Source organism: Rattus norvegicus, chromosome 8, assembly GCF_036323735.1.
Source record: "Rattus norvegicus strain BN/NHsdMcwi chromosome 8, GRCr8, whole genome shotgun sequence".
In the NCBI taxonomy this organism is placed as follows: Eukaryota; Metazoa; Chordata; class Mammalia; order Rodentia; family Muridae; genus Rattus; species Rattus norvegicus.
In genome coordinates this window covers 89956150-89970858 of record NC_086026.1, presented here as the reverse complement: position 1 = coordinate 89970858, position 14709 = coordinate 89956150, and the positions used below count along the sequence as shown (strand labels likewise).

At 44.2% G+C, this 14709-nt stretch overlaps 1 protein-coding gene and 1 long non-coding RNA gene across 7 annotated transcripts in view; one reads left to right on the top strand and one right to left on the bottom strand.

Annotated features, from left to right (window-relative positions):
* The window catches only part of Myo6 (myosin VI), a 154869-nt gene extending 151361 nt beyond the window's left edge, over window positions 1–3508 (bottom strand). For 5 of the 6 annotated variants that reach the window (XR_005488326.2, XR_005488327.2, XM_008766423.3 and 2 more), the window contains exon 1: window positions 3279–3508. The gene's annotated coding sequence lies outside the window, so the exon portion shown is untranslated. The remainder of the gene's footprint in view (window positions 1–3278) is intronic. The other variant, NM_001427259.1, reaches the window with a different exon arrangement.
* Window positions 3509–3616: 108 nt separating this feature from the next.
* LOC134480213 (uncharacterized) lies at window positions 3617–6181 on the top strand. The gene is made up of 2 exons (XR_010054443.1): window positions 3617–5848; window positions 5977–6181. It is a non-coding gene; the product is annotated as an uncharacterized LOC134480213 (long non-coding RNA).
* The last annotated feature ends 8528 nt before the right edge of the window (window positions 6182–14709 follow it).

Sequence of the window (14709 nt, the reverse complement as noted above, 5' to 3'; positions counted from 1 at the left end):
CCAGTCAGCTCACAACCAATCATAGCTCAAGTAAATGCAGTGTGATACCCTTTTCTGGCCTCTACAGGCATCCATAGTTATGTACACACACACACACACACACACACACACACACACACACACGTAAATAAATAATAAAGTAAATTTTCTTTAAGAAACCATGAACTATTTTGAGGAAAAGATATTGTATAAGCTGGGTGTGGTTGTATAATCCCAGCACTCAGGAGATAGAGGTAAATGTATCCTGTGGCTCAGAGGCCAGCCAGGACTGTCTAAACAGTGAGTTCCAGACCAATCGGGTTACACTCCAGAGTGAGACCCTATTCCAAAAAGATAAAAAAGGAGGGGGATGTGTAGCAAGGCAGCTCAACAGATTAAAAAAAAAAAACAAAAAAACTTGCCAGGCAAACAGGACGACATCAGTTTGACAGAAACTGACTCCACAAAACTGTCCTCTGACTTTCAGAGGTATGCCATGCGCGGGCACACACAAATTATATACACACAATAATAAATAAATAAACAAACAAACAAATACTGTCCTAAGCTAAAGATACAGTCCCTTGATGAACTACCAACCTAGCACCCAACTCTGTTTGATCCCAATAAGTAAGGGCAGAGCTGTAAGCTCTAGCACTTGGAAAGGCGGAGGTAGGAAGATGTCTTAATCTTTATTATTATTTTTTTCTATTTCTTAAATTACAACTATCTGTTCATGGCTATGTGCCATGGTATATGTGTGGTAGTCAGAGGACAATTCACAGAAATTGTTTCTTATAAGACCCAGGGATCCGACTAAGGTCATCAGAGTTCCAGACAAGTGCTTTTACCCGCTGAGCATCTCCCAGGCCTGGCTATCTTAATCTTGAAGCATGTTTCCCTCCTAAGGTTCCATTTAACTGAATAACATTTAAGAGACAGCTAGGTTGTGTAGAGCAACAAGCTAGCTCATTTGAAGGACAAAAACTGAAGTTCCATCCTAAACGGTAACACATTGTAGCTCAGCTACAATGAAATCAGTGCAGGATTAGATTGCAGTGTTAATTCCTATAAACCCATCAAAATGAAAAGCACATAATACTTAATACATGCTGGAACCACACCAGAAATGATGCCGCAGCATTGGCTCACTGTTCAAGGCCTTGAGAAAGAAGACAGAATTCTCAATTAGTTCTAGACTCTATGCATGGCCTTATCACAGTTTATTCAGGATACCGACCTCTACTCTCCAGACCAGTTCTACAAAGGGTTCTCAATAGTTCACCAAACAAACGGAAATCAAGACAGCTTCTGGTGAAGGGAGTGAGAGGCTCTGCTGTCAGAAGGCTCTCGTGTGTACTGAGTCTGGACTTTGCCCCTCCAAAGCTACATGCAAGTATTAATTCTCTGAACCTCCATTTTCTCCTCTGTAAAAGAAAAGACCACCAACCTGGAAATTTATTTTGTAAATCAAACCTTAAGGTTTTTTGTGTGTGTCACACTGTTACTAAATCACCAGTTCGTAAACTGTTAACAAAGTATCTCTTTTTGGGAATCACTGTTCTATTGTGTGAGATTTATTTAAATTGCAATGTGTTCTTCAAACTTTTATGTTTAAATAAGATGTTTAATACAGGAAATGAAAACTCCAGTTCCCAGGGCCTCACACACACACAAGGCAAGGAACTTGCTGAATTACACTCCCAATCCTGTATGCTAAGAGGAGTTTTGAGTTCCAAGAGAAAGTTAAAAACTAGAGAATTTTTTTTAATGTGGAGTTCTTATGTATTTATTCAGACCTTACATGGTGGAAATCTTTAAAACCATCTAAAGGCCTTTCAAAACCCAGATACAGACCAGTTGTCTAAACAATAAATGATCCACCACAGACTCCAGGCAAAGTCACAACAGGATGAGAGAGGAGCCTTCAGCTTCTCTCTGATTTCCTGGCCACTGTTATTTTAAAACTTGATCGTGTAAACAGGGGAAAATCCCTTTCAGATAAGCCCCATGGAGTATAATTTGCATTTTTGTTTTTAATACTCTGTTGTAGTTTCTATTAAAAAAAATCATAGTTGTTCACTTTTTCTTGCTCATGTGTCTAGCTAAGTACTAAAGATCATATGTAAAATCTACACTACGTGGCTTTTTAACTGTATATTTAATCACAATACTCTTTTCTTAATGATAGTAGTCTGCCCCTGCCTTTTACAAGTAACGTTTGAAAACAAATGCAAAACTTGAAAGGAAGAGAAAAACAGGCAACAGACCACACACAAAAAATAAAAACACTACGGGCAGATGAACATCAGACTAAAATGATTCCTATTTACCACTGTGCATGTTTACTCCTGTGCAACTGCAAACACAGAAAATGAGTGGACATTTAAAAGTCAGTGAGCTGTTCTGAAGAACTTCATTGTTCCTGGCTCTTCCTCTGCCCCCCTTGGAGTATCTGTGGCTATTTCTAAAATTAATGCTAGAGGGCACTAAGGTAATTTTTTTTTTTCACTAAACATTTCCCAGTTGGAAAACTACAAGCCAGGATGTCTTGAAGTTGAGTTAATCTGTACAGAAATGCTGCTGTTCCGCGGCCAACCTTTGGACCATGACCACCCAGCTCAAGACTCAGATTTTATGGTGTTGCTGCTGAGCCTCAAGGGCTGTTAAAAGCCTCAAGCGGACTATATTCGAACATCGTGCAACTGTACCACGGGAGCAAACTAAAGTCTTATTCAACACGTATGAAATCAGAGCAGCAACTATGTAGCGCTCCAATAGTATCTGCACATTAGGATTTAAACAGCCCTGCTCTGCATACTTTATGTCAGATAAAATGTATCTCTGTGTAAAAGTTCCTGACAGATTATCTAAGAGTGGCCTTATCATTTTATTTCCTATTTAAAAAATACAATTCACAGCTAGAACGTTTTAATTAGTTTAAGACGTTTTGGAATTAAATAACGAAGTTATTTTCAGCAACACGTCCGTAAAACTCATACTCAAGATCCTAGACCGCTTAGAGACTAAAATTCCAGCTTTGTAGAATGCTACCATGGTCTTCGACACAGCTAAATTATTAATGGTATCATTTGATCTTCACTTCTGACAACAAACTAGTCTATGTAGAATTTTCACTGTTTCCAAAGGAGAAAACCATCTCTCAGTGTCCGGTGGGACTCGTCAGGTGACAGGAGCCCCGCCGGCCGGGGAAGGGGAAGCCAGAGCTCCGGTCCGCGCCGGGCAGAGAAGAGGCCAAGGCGGTGAGGACAGGCAGGCGGGCAGGAGTCCACACTCACCCCGAGCGAGGCAGGTGCGCGAGGGGTCGCGGCCGTGGAGAGGCTGCCGGACTGCGGGCGCGAAGGGCGAGCGCGACGCCGCGGCCGAGAGCGAGCACCGGAGACGACGGCGGCCGGGATACGCTTCCTGCTGGGACAGATACCGGATCGGTCTCCACCCGCCGGCCAGAGAGCCCAGCGGAGTGCCCAGCCAGGCGCGCACGTCACTGCGACGGAGCGCCCAGGGGGCGGAGGCGGGGGCCGGAGGCGGGACTTTGTGGGAGCGGGGCGGGGCGACTGGAGAAAGGGCGGGTCTGCGTTGGCAGGGGGCGGGGATAATCTAAGGGGAGGGGCTTTAGGGCAAGAGGCCTGAGAGGGGCGGGTCCTAGGCAGCCAGGAGGGTCGGACTCGCAATTCGTTGGGTCTCGGGAATGAAGGAGTGGAGGGACCTGGCCTCAAGGCAACGAGCTCCGGGGCGGCTAGGGAGGAGAGACCAAAGAGCTAGAGTTGAGAGAGGCGGGACCTCAGGACGCGCGTGGGATGGGGATGGGAGGGCGTCGAAGGAGTGCTGGGTAGGGGCGTGGCCTAATGGCGTGAGGCAAGATAAAGGCGGGACCTCAAGAGTTGGATAGGAGCAGAGAACCGAGGCTCTGACCGCATCCCGGCATCTCTGCAAGCAGCTAGCTGCCGGTGACCCCTCACGAAGTTCCCTTCTTCGCAGTGATAGTTGCTTCCAATGTCGCAGCGAGGGTCCACAGCAAAGAGTCAGTTAAGAAAAGTTGAGAGTGGGACGGGCGAATTGCGGAAGAATTCCCTTGCGGGGTTTAAGGGTGGCACAGCGGCCCATCCAAGCTGGTGCTTCCCACCTGCCTGCGTCAACTTCCTGTTCAGCCCTTGGAAGACTGGGCCACCGAAGAAAAGTTTTGCTTCCCTGTCTGGCCTCCCATGCTGAGCTCGTATTTACTTCTTATGGCCCCTTATTTCCACCCCGCCCCCTTTATTATTGTTTATTTGGACTCTTGAGAGTCTCTTCTGTGTAGCCATGCTATCCTGGAACTCGTCGTGTAGCCTGCCTTAGCCTCGAAGTAATGATAATCCTTGTGGGTTGGTTTTATAGAACTGAGCCAACTGCCCCCGCTTTATCTTTCTGGTTGTTTAATTTTATTGTCTTTATAAGGTCATATATGAGTCATCATTTTAAATTAAATATTACATTCCTATGCAAATTTGAGAACAAACATCTCCTTTACAAGGAAAGAGGTTAATACTAAAACAAAATAAGGGGCTGGCAAGATAGATCAGCCAGTGAGGGCTCTTACAGTCCATCCTGAAGCCGAGCATGGTTCAAGGAGAGAGCCAACTCCTCAAATTGTACTCTGACCCCACTGGGCACTGTCTGGAAGATTCATAGAGGAGATGTTTCAGGAATTCAAACTGGATCTGGTGCCTCATGCTTGTGATTCTAGCTACTCGGGAGGCTGCACGTTCAAGACCAGCGTGATCAGTCAGTAACATCCTGTTTCAGAGATATCTGAGCAGTATCTCCACGAGGCCCTGGGTTCAATCCATAACAAAAATGGTCGGGGAGGGTCAGACATTCAGAGACGACCCAACCGGCTTGATGAAAAAGCTACCTTTCACTGAACACATTTCAAATTCATAAGACAGTAAGTGAAATTAGGGAAACTGAAAAAGAGGAAGAAAAAACCAAGAAAGGAAGTAATTTACAGCAATCACAGAAATGTAGCTCCAGATTGCCAAAAGAAAAATCTCAAATATATAAATGACTGTAAAATGAACTAAACCGGGGGCAGAGCTTGTTTCTGTAACTCCAGGGCTGGGATGAGAGAGGATGATACAGGGCAAGTAGAACCCTTGGGTCAGCCATTCTAGCAGAAAGGTAAGCTCCAGATTCACTGAGACCCAGTTACAAAAAATAAGATGGTGAGCGACTGAAGAAGATGCCTGTGTTGGTTAGGTGGGTGTTTTGTTTTGTTTTTGACAACTTCATGCAAGCTAGAGTAAACGGAGAGGGAACTTCAATTAGGGCAATCCGCCATCAAATTGGCCTGTAGGCATGCCTACGGGACATTTTCTTGATTGATAATTGATGTGGAAGGATCCAGTCCATGGTAGAAAATGTCTTTGCCAGGAAATATAAGAAAGCAAACTGAATAAGCCAGGGTAAATAAGCCAGTAAGTAGGTGTTTCTCCCTCTCCTCTGCATCAGTTCCTGCCTTCAGGTTCCTGTTTTGAGTTCCTGTGCTTTCTTCCCTTGATGATGGATTGGGAGGTGAAATAAACCCTAAGCTGGTGTTGGTTGGTATTTTATCACAGTAATACAAAGCAGACTAAGACAGTGCCTAACATTGGGCTTCCACCCAAATACATTGCAGGTACACAGAAACAACTGGCTTTTTAAAATGAAAATGGTCCTGGAGAGATGGCTCGGCAGTTATGAGCACATGGTGACTAATGACAGCCTTTAACTCCAGTTCCAGGGGGAGTCTCACAGCCTATTCTGGCCTCGACAGGCACTGCATGCCTGTGGTACACAGACATACACACAAGCACAGCATCCTACACATAAAGTAGGTATAATAATAATAATAATAATAATAATAATAATAATAATAATAATTTCTTTAAAGGAAACACCACATGTCTTTAATACATACCCTACTTAAATTTTGAATTTAACATAAAAATCTGTTTACAGGGCTGGAGAGATGGCTCAGCGGTTAAGAGCACCTGACTGCTCTTCCAGAGGTCATGAGTTCAATTCCCAGCAACCACATGGTGGCTCACAACCATCTGTAAAGAGATCTGATGCCCCCTTCTGGTGTATCTGGAGACAGCTACAGTGTACTTATATATAATAAATAAAATAAATAAAATAAAAAAAATCTGTTTACAAGTCAGTAGAAGGTGTTTTATTTAGTTGCTTTTTGTGACTAATGATGTCCATGAGTCTTTTCCTCCCCTTGTCCCCCACTTTAGTCTGTTGAATCTCTTTGCTTCTAGTTCCATATCTCTCTACACAGTTCCTCTATCTCCTCCCATTATCATTTTGCAGGCACCATCACTACAGATCTTAGATAATAGTAACCACCAGTCCAGATTTAAAAATCCCAACAGTGAATGGTTCTCCACTATCCTCAGTAGGAAGTCCAAACCGTCCTTAAGAGACCTTCCCCTGCACTCTTACACACTTGGGGACTGGATGTGTGGGTTGAAGCATGCTAGGCAAGCCCACTACAGCTGAGATACATCAGTCCTAAAACACCTGGTAAGATCTGGAATCTAACCACCTTTCACAAACTGACTATAGCGTAGTGGATTATTTCTTCTTTCTATTGTTTTAGGGCTCTTCGCTGGTCATGTGATCCCACAGTTCTCCACTAATTTCAAGCCTGAAAGCTGAGCCACCAGGTATCTGGCCCGGGAATCACTGTCTTCTCCATGTTTAGCTGCCCAATCTCATTTCTACCCACAGCCTTCCTCCATGTCTTGTACTTTACATTCAAGTCATTCTGAAGGGCTTTTGTGTCCCCGAACACACACTCTATGCTATTTACTACACTGGAGCACAGCCAGGCTAAACCCAATTATTCCTCCAAAACAAAGCCTGCTTGTCCTCTCCAAGAATTTTCCCTAACAGGCCTGATGGTAAATCCTAGGCATAATTCAGTTCTGTCCCCATCTTTCACTTAACATCTACTGTACAAATATCTCTTATAATACATATTTGCACTGTTGCCACTTATGTGTACTTTTGTGTATTCTCTAGTTTGGCCTGTATACTCTTTGAGGGCACAGAAGTCTATCCTTTGGATTCCAAGTGTCAAGCACAGTCTGCTTTTTCGTTAAGAAGTGACTACAGGGCCTGAGAGCTAGCTCAACGGTAAAGTACTCAATTCTAAATAAATAAATAGTGCCTACCCTTGGTGTTATTGTTGGATAAAGAAGGATGGGCAGATGAGGTTTCTGGAAACTGCATATGTTAGCACCAAGCATAGTAGAAGTAACTCTGTCTTTGTGACCCAGACTCGTTCCATATTTGCATGCCTTAAGTTCTACAGCTCGATTTGATCCCTAACACTCTCCCTTTAAAAAAAAAAAAAAAAAAAAAAAAGGGTCTCATATATCACAGGCAGGTCTAGAACTTGCTTATAGATGAGATATTCCTTAACTTTCTCTTTAAAGCTTAATTAGGTCTTTGGCAATTTTTTACATGTATATAATCGCTCTGGAGACTTTGAATTTCTCCTTCTGCCTGTATCTCCTAGGGTGCTAAGACCACAGACACTGTGGTTTACACAGTCCTGGGGCCCAACCCCAGAGCCTGGTGCCCATTCGGCAGGCCCCCTACCAACCATGATACATCCCCAGCACGGGCGGCAGAGGCTATCCCAAAAATTCTTTTATTTGTTTTCCTTTTCTATTTTTTTGACATTTGTTTATTTGTTGCATGTGCATCTGCTTTTGTGTGTGCGTGCACTTGCACATGTGAAAGATCAGAGAACAACCTGTGGGAGTTGATTCTCTCTCAAACTCATCTCCCCAGGCTTGAAGACAAGTGCCTTTACCCCTAAGCATACTTGGCTCATACCTTACAAATTCTCCACCTAAGATCTACAGATATCATACATGGGAAGTCCATCCAACTGCCCCCTCCTAACCATATGCTCACTGTTGTGAGTTTCAATTTGTGTTTACAGAAATTCATATTACAGGTGTGTGAAGGGTCTGCTTGAAAGGATCTGTGATGCCAGCTCCTAGAGTAATGGAGGCAGACTCCCCTGTGGGTGTGATGTAGAAACTCATTCTTTCTGTTCAGACTAACTCAGCTAATGCTGGCAGTCCCGCTGGCTGGCATTTCCAGGATCTGTGCCCAGAAGCTGTAGGATTACACCCTCCAGGGCTCCTTCTCTCCTTCCGCTTTCAGAGTCACCAAATCCAGTTCATTAGGTATCCTAAATCATTCCAGAGTTGATATTTCATGCCATCTTGGGATGGGTCATCTTCTTTCGTATGAACTCCTGATGTTGTTTCTGCTCATTCCAGCCCATTCTCTGCTCCATTCCTAGAGTTACCTCCTCTCAAATCTGATTACGTCACCCCCTTTGCCATGTCCCTGTACCTTCAGCAATTATTTTATTTTTGACCTGACCAAACTTGTCTTCTAAAAGGCCTCCTACACCCAAATGTGTACTTCCTTGTAGAACACAGTTTGGGCAGGAAGCCTGCTCTCCTTCAGCTCTGTTCAGTAGCTCAGCCTCCGCCATCCCTCTGTTGAAGTCTGATCACCCGACATGACCTGAGCTAACATCTCCCCTCCCCTGATGGTGTCTTTTAGATATTCTCTGCCTACTGCCCTCACCTTGGTCTTGGCTGTAAGTTCCCACCTGCAGGGAGTTCAGTGCAGAATCCAGCCTCCCATTCCCTCTACAAAACTCCATCGCTATTGTCCCTGGTCCAGCCACCTAGCGTGAAGAAAGAAAGTCAGTTATGCTTTCAACACATATCACTGAATATGTTTTTTTTTTCCTTTCAGGTAACTTAAACTCACTGTGGACAGGCATATGGAGCCCTTCACAATCCTGGATGGACCCCAGTCAAAGGGGCTGTGACATTTTGTGTTCCTCTGTCTTCCAAAACTCAAAAGCCAGCAGTGTTTGCTAAAACTTGGGAGAGTAAGACAGAGGGGTAGAGAGGATCGCAGCACTGTCTAAGCTAGCTTGTGAATTAGCAAATGTTATAGCATTATAGAAAATAATACACCTTTTAAGCATATGTTTTAATTTTTGTGGGTGTATTATTTTCTCCCTTTAATTGTGCTCCAAAATACTGCATTTGTTTTGTTCTTCATGTAGAGCTCTGAAACACAAAGCCTCACGCATACAAAGCACACGGTGGTCTCCTGCTAAGGTGACCACCCAACCCACTTGCAATTCTAGTTGCTTCAGGGCAATTCCAGAGAATCACTGGAGGTCCAGACCAGCCTTGAGACTACGTCAAAGCAAAAGACAGAGCAAGGGCCAGAGAGATGGGTCAGTGGGGAAAGGTGCCTCTGCCAAATCTAATGGCCTGAGTTCAGACTCCAGGACCTGTATGGCAAAGGAGGACACTTTCCACACGTTGTCCTCTGACTTCCGCCTTCACACCATGACATTTAGCATACTCCATGTGCAAAATAAATACATTTAAAAACAGAACTTTAAGAAAGCAGAACTGTCAGGCATGGTGGTGCATACCTTTAATCCCAGCCCACAGGAGGCCAAGGCAAGCAAATCTCTGTGAGTTTGAGGCCAGCCTGGTGTACATAGTGAGTTCCAGGACTGCCAGAAGCCAGGTCTATATAGACATCCTGTCTCAAAACACAAACAACAAAGGGGGGGGGAGGAAAAGGGAAAAGAAAAGAAAAGATAAACAGACTGTATCTTTTTACATTCTTGTCCCTGAAGGTTGATGCCCTGCCTGCCTCAACAAATTAATAAAAATAGCAGTCCTAAGTGTAATTTATCATAATCACTGCATGGCGGCACCATGCTAAGCTGTTTGAGAGATGGTTCCACCCAGGACTACAGTGCACATTTGTCCACTAAGCCTCTGAACTCCAATCTCATTAGTGGAGAATCTTTCATTTTTATGTCTTGGCAGAAGCAGGAAGCCTGCTCACCTGGGAAAGTGATTTGGGCCAAAGTCCTTCTCACTACCTGTAGCTGGAGCAGAGGCCTGGCCTTAGGCCTGACCTAACCTATCAGGAAACTTGGGCAAAGCGATACAAAGATTCAGAAATGGGCACAGGTGATTCGCAGTAGTGTGGGCAGCTTTGCAGATGACGGCAATAGTGAGCTCCTGCGGCCGGCCCTCACAGTCCACACAGCCGATCTCCACTGTCCTGAGCGGTGCTGAGAATTTGCTGGCTGCACATCGAAGCTCACAAATGTGATGATAGGCTACATCAGTGAAGCCGAAGTGGATGGGTTCAGGTTATTGCTCTGGGAATTCATTTCCTGCTTTGTTCTTCACGTGTCTGATTATTATTAACCAGAAGGTAATAAGTAACTCCGACAGATTCAATGAGGAACTTCCAGGGCAGTGACTTCTTGAAACTTCCTTGATCTGCTCCAAGGTACTGTTGCTGCTTTTTTACAGCATCTATTTATTGCCTGTGGTGAAGGAGAAATTCTTTAAATCCATCATGTGACTTTACCATACTCACCTAAGCCTCTCTCTCTTTAATTTTTCTTTTGTCCTTTAAGGGAACAAGGCTGAGAGCAACAGAGTGGGACACGTGGAGTCCTCCTCTGATCTCCGCAGGCACATGGGTACATGCACCAACACACATGTGCAAGCACACACACACATGCTCACTGACACACACAAATGAAAAGCTGAAAATCAATACGGAGAGGCAGGGAGATGGCTCATCCAGCAAAAGGCCTCGCTGTGCAAGCCTGGCAGCGTGAGTCAGAACCCATGTAAAAAGCTGGGTGCAGCTTTTTGTAATGTTAGCACTCCTCTGACGAGATGGAAGGCAGAGACAGGAAACTCAAAGGAAAGCTATCTTGGACCACACTGCACAGTCAATGAATAATAGAAAATAAGTAAAAAAAAAAAAAAAAAAAAAAGTAGCAAGAGAGACTCGCTCCATTCAACAAGGTATAAGGCTGGAATCAATTCTCTGTAATTGTCCTCTGACCTTCTCAGGCATGAGATGGCACACACATACCTGTCATATATCTCTCCACCCCACTGAGGAAAAGGAACTTTAAGCAAATAAATAAAATAGATTTACAAAAAGCATGGGAAAGGTTTTCTGAACGTTGAGCGAATGTGAAATGTACCCCGTAAGTTCATGGCTTTGAACCTCTGATCCCCCAGCTGGTGACAAATTTTCAGAAGGTTGTGGAAACATTAAGATGCTAGAGAAGGGCATCGCTAGGGGAAGGTCTTGTAGTTTTATAGCCTGGTCCCATGTCATGACTATATAGTTCCTGACTACAGATGCCATGTGGCCAACCTCCTCCTACCCTCTTTCTGTGCCTTCAGCGCCCTGATGGACTGCACCGCCTATCATCTCTTAAGTTGCTTCTTCTTAGGTATTTTGTCACTTAAAACAGGAAAAGTAACTAGGACACTAGATACTGATAATGGTCCTTTTTTTTTTTAACCTGGCAAGATATTACAGGGATGTGTTCCCATTGTGACTTCTCTTTGTGATATGCATTCTTTGCCCTCTCCGTCTGTCTGTCTGTCCCTCCCTTTCTTCCTCCCTTCCTCCCTTCCTCCATCCCTGTTTGTTTGATGTTGTTTAAACAGGGCTTGCTGTGTAGGCCTGGCTGGCTGGAACTCCTAGTGCTCTTCCTGTCTCTCTCCTAAGTGCTGATCTCAAAGGTGTGAGCCAACGCACACCTGGCTGCTTTCTGTTCTAAAGACAGGGTCCTGCTGTGTGGCTCAGTATGATCCCCACTCCCAGGCCCAAGTGACCCTCCTGCCCTCTTGCCCTCTCAATGTGGATTCCAACACTTGACCTGTTGGGAGACACATTCAGACTGGGCCACAGGCCCTCTGTGACTCACTATTTTTTTTTCCTGCCAACCCACAAGCTTCTGAGCCCTGAAGTTTGGTTGTTTGTGAAGACTTCATTTTCATTTCATAGGCACAATTCAGGCAGTCACTAGGCACTGGTGATGACATCAGTCCCCAGCCCTTTCCTCCTCTGGAGGTCGAAGTCCAAGATGTAAGAATCAAAGTAAAGAAGGGAAGCCAGTGTGAGCTCTGTCACTTTGACCGTCACTGCAGCCATCTGGAGGTATTACATCACTCAACAGCGTCCAGATCAAGGTGCCTGCAGGACGTCGTGCCTGCATCGTGGATGCTTGCTAGGTATATAGTTCTGTTTCTTCTGCCCATCACGTACTTCCTAGCACATGGCTCCTGATTTTATTCAACATTCAATAGACATTTCCTTCAAAGCAGTGTTCATTGCTTCAGAATAAAGTCTGTCCTACGTGCTGCCTCCATGATACGTTAATCTGCAACTATATGAAGTCATGTGTATCAAGTTGTAGTTCCTGTGACTCCCAGGTAAAGTGTTGTTGTTTTTTGTGTTCAAGCTAGGGTCTTACTACATAGCTCTGGCAGTCCTGGAACTCACTGAGTAGTTCAAGCCTGGCCTTGAACTCACGGAGACCTGCCTGCCTCTGCCTCCCAAATTCTGGGTTTAAAGGCCTGTGACACTAACACTAGTTTAAGAACTGTGTTTTGAGATGAGAGCTCATGTAGGTCAGGATGGACTTTACCTCACTGTGTAAGCAGAGATGACCTTGAAGTCCAGATCATCCTGCCTCTGCCTCCTAAGGACTGACATTATATGTGTGTACTGTTCTGCCTGCTTCCAAACAAAGTTGTTTTACATAATGCTTTTGTGTTTGACTTGCTAGACAGGAAGGAAAGTACCACCCTGGCCCTATGTCACCCCGGCCTCTCAGGCTGACACGGCTAGTCACCCCAGAGTACAGGCTCCTTCTTGCTTTACTGTAACTGAGATGACTAGGCTGCTGGCATGGCCCAGTGGGTAAAGGTGCTTCTATGCAAGCCTGATATTTCGAGTTCTGTCCTAAGACCCACAGGCCACTCCTGCAAGTTTTGTCTGATCTCTATACACTCACCCCATCCCACAAATAAATAAATAAAGTCATTTTTTAAAATGCAAAATAGGGGTTGGGGATTTAGCTCAGTGGTAGAGCGTTTGCCTAGCAAGCGCAAGGCCCTGGGTTCGGTCCTCAGCTCCGGAAAAAAAAAATGCAAAATAGAGGGAACCAAAAACGGCATTTGTGACAATAAAAGATGTTTGTTTTAGTCACACCATTAAAGAAGTTAGAAATGTTTTAGACTCTCCATGCCAGAAACTGGGGACAGAGCCCATTATGCACACATGCATATATGTGTGTATGTATGTATATAATATGTATTATAATTATACAATATATATTCTGTTATTGTATGTACAATGCTATATAATTATATGCATAATTATATATTATATACACAAACATATAGATAGTATATATTATTTTATGTGTATCAGTGTTTTGCCTGAGCGTATGTACATGCACTGTAAGCATGTGAGAGGCTTTTGGAGATCAGAAAAGAGTGTTTGTTGGATCCCCTAGAACTGGAGTTACAGATGGTTTTAACTCACTATATAGGTTCTGGGACTCAAACCTGGGTCCTATGCAGAAACAGCAAATGCTCTTAACCACTGAGCCATCTCTCAGTCCACTAAGACTGCTTCCTTAGTGCATCACTATGTTACACTTTAGTCCAAAGCTCCCAACCCCTAGCCAGGGTTTGAACCTAAGGCTTCCCACAATGTTCTCTTTTTCTAGTAGAATGCTTATTAATGTGAAGACAAGCGGACTACATTAACTTATGTTAATTAAAAACTCTAAGGCACTTGCTGGGTATAATAAACTTTTAAAGTTTTTCTTGTGATGTTTTAAAACCATTCCCCATAGGGAAATGTGTTTAACTGTGGAAAGGTGTTGTGGTGCAGATGTTGCCCCAGCTGGTCAGGAGCCTGAGGCAGCAAGATCCCCTAAGCTTGGAATAGAAACCAGAACAAGCGGCACTGAGATACTGTAATTTTCTGTCGGATTTTTTTTATCTGGGGCTGGGACTGTAATTCAATGTTAAAAGCATTTGCCTGAGGTAAACAAAGTCTTGGATCCAAATCCCACAACCCCAGTAAAGAACAAACAACAAATGAGGACACCAATAACAGTATTTAAGTCAGCCAGAGAAATCAGGAAGCACCCTGCCGCAATACAAACCATCCATACAGTTCAGAGCTCAAAAATACCGTCCTAAACTGAGAACAGTGCTGCGTGTCTTTAATTTCAGAACTAGAGAGGGAGGCAGGCAGAGGCAGGTGAGTCTCTGTGGCTTTGAGATCAGTTTGATCAACCTAAGTGACTTCCGGGCCAGCCAGGGCTATAGAGAAGCCTTGTCTCAACAAAGCCAAACCAAACCAAACCAAACCAACAAAACAGGCAAGCAAACAAAAACTTATGTTACTGAAACTAAGCGTTGAGAAATTTAATGTATTCATTACTGTGGTGTGTGAGCATGTGGTGGTGTACATGGGAAGGTCCCAGGACAACTGTGTGGAGTCAGTTCTCTCTCCATCTTCTGGTGGGTTCCAGGGACCTGGGGATGGTTTCCAGGCCTACTTCACAAGCGCCTTTACCCACGGAGTCATTTCATTGGCCCACTGACAATTCTTGAAATATTTCATATAACTTATGCATCAGGGATGGGTCCTCCAGGGTTGTATACATCCAAGTTGTTACTAGACACAATGTCACTCTTGTGTACACTGAAATCTTGTAGCATGTAAGATTAAGCCTCAGCATTGTACAAATTGCAATGATAATATCAA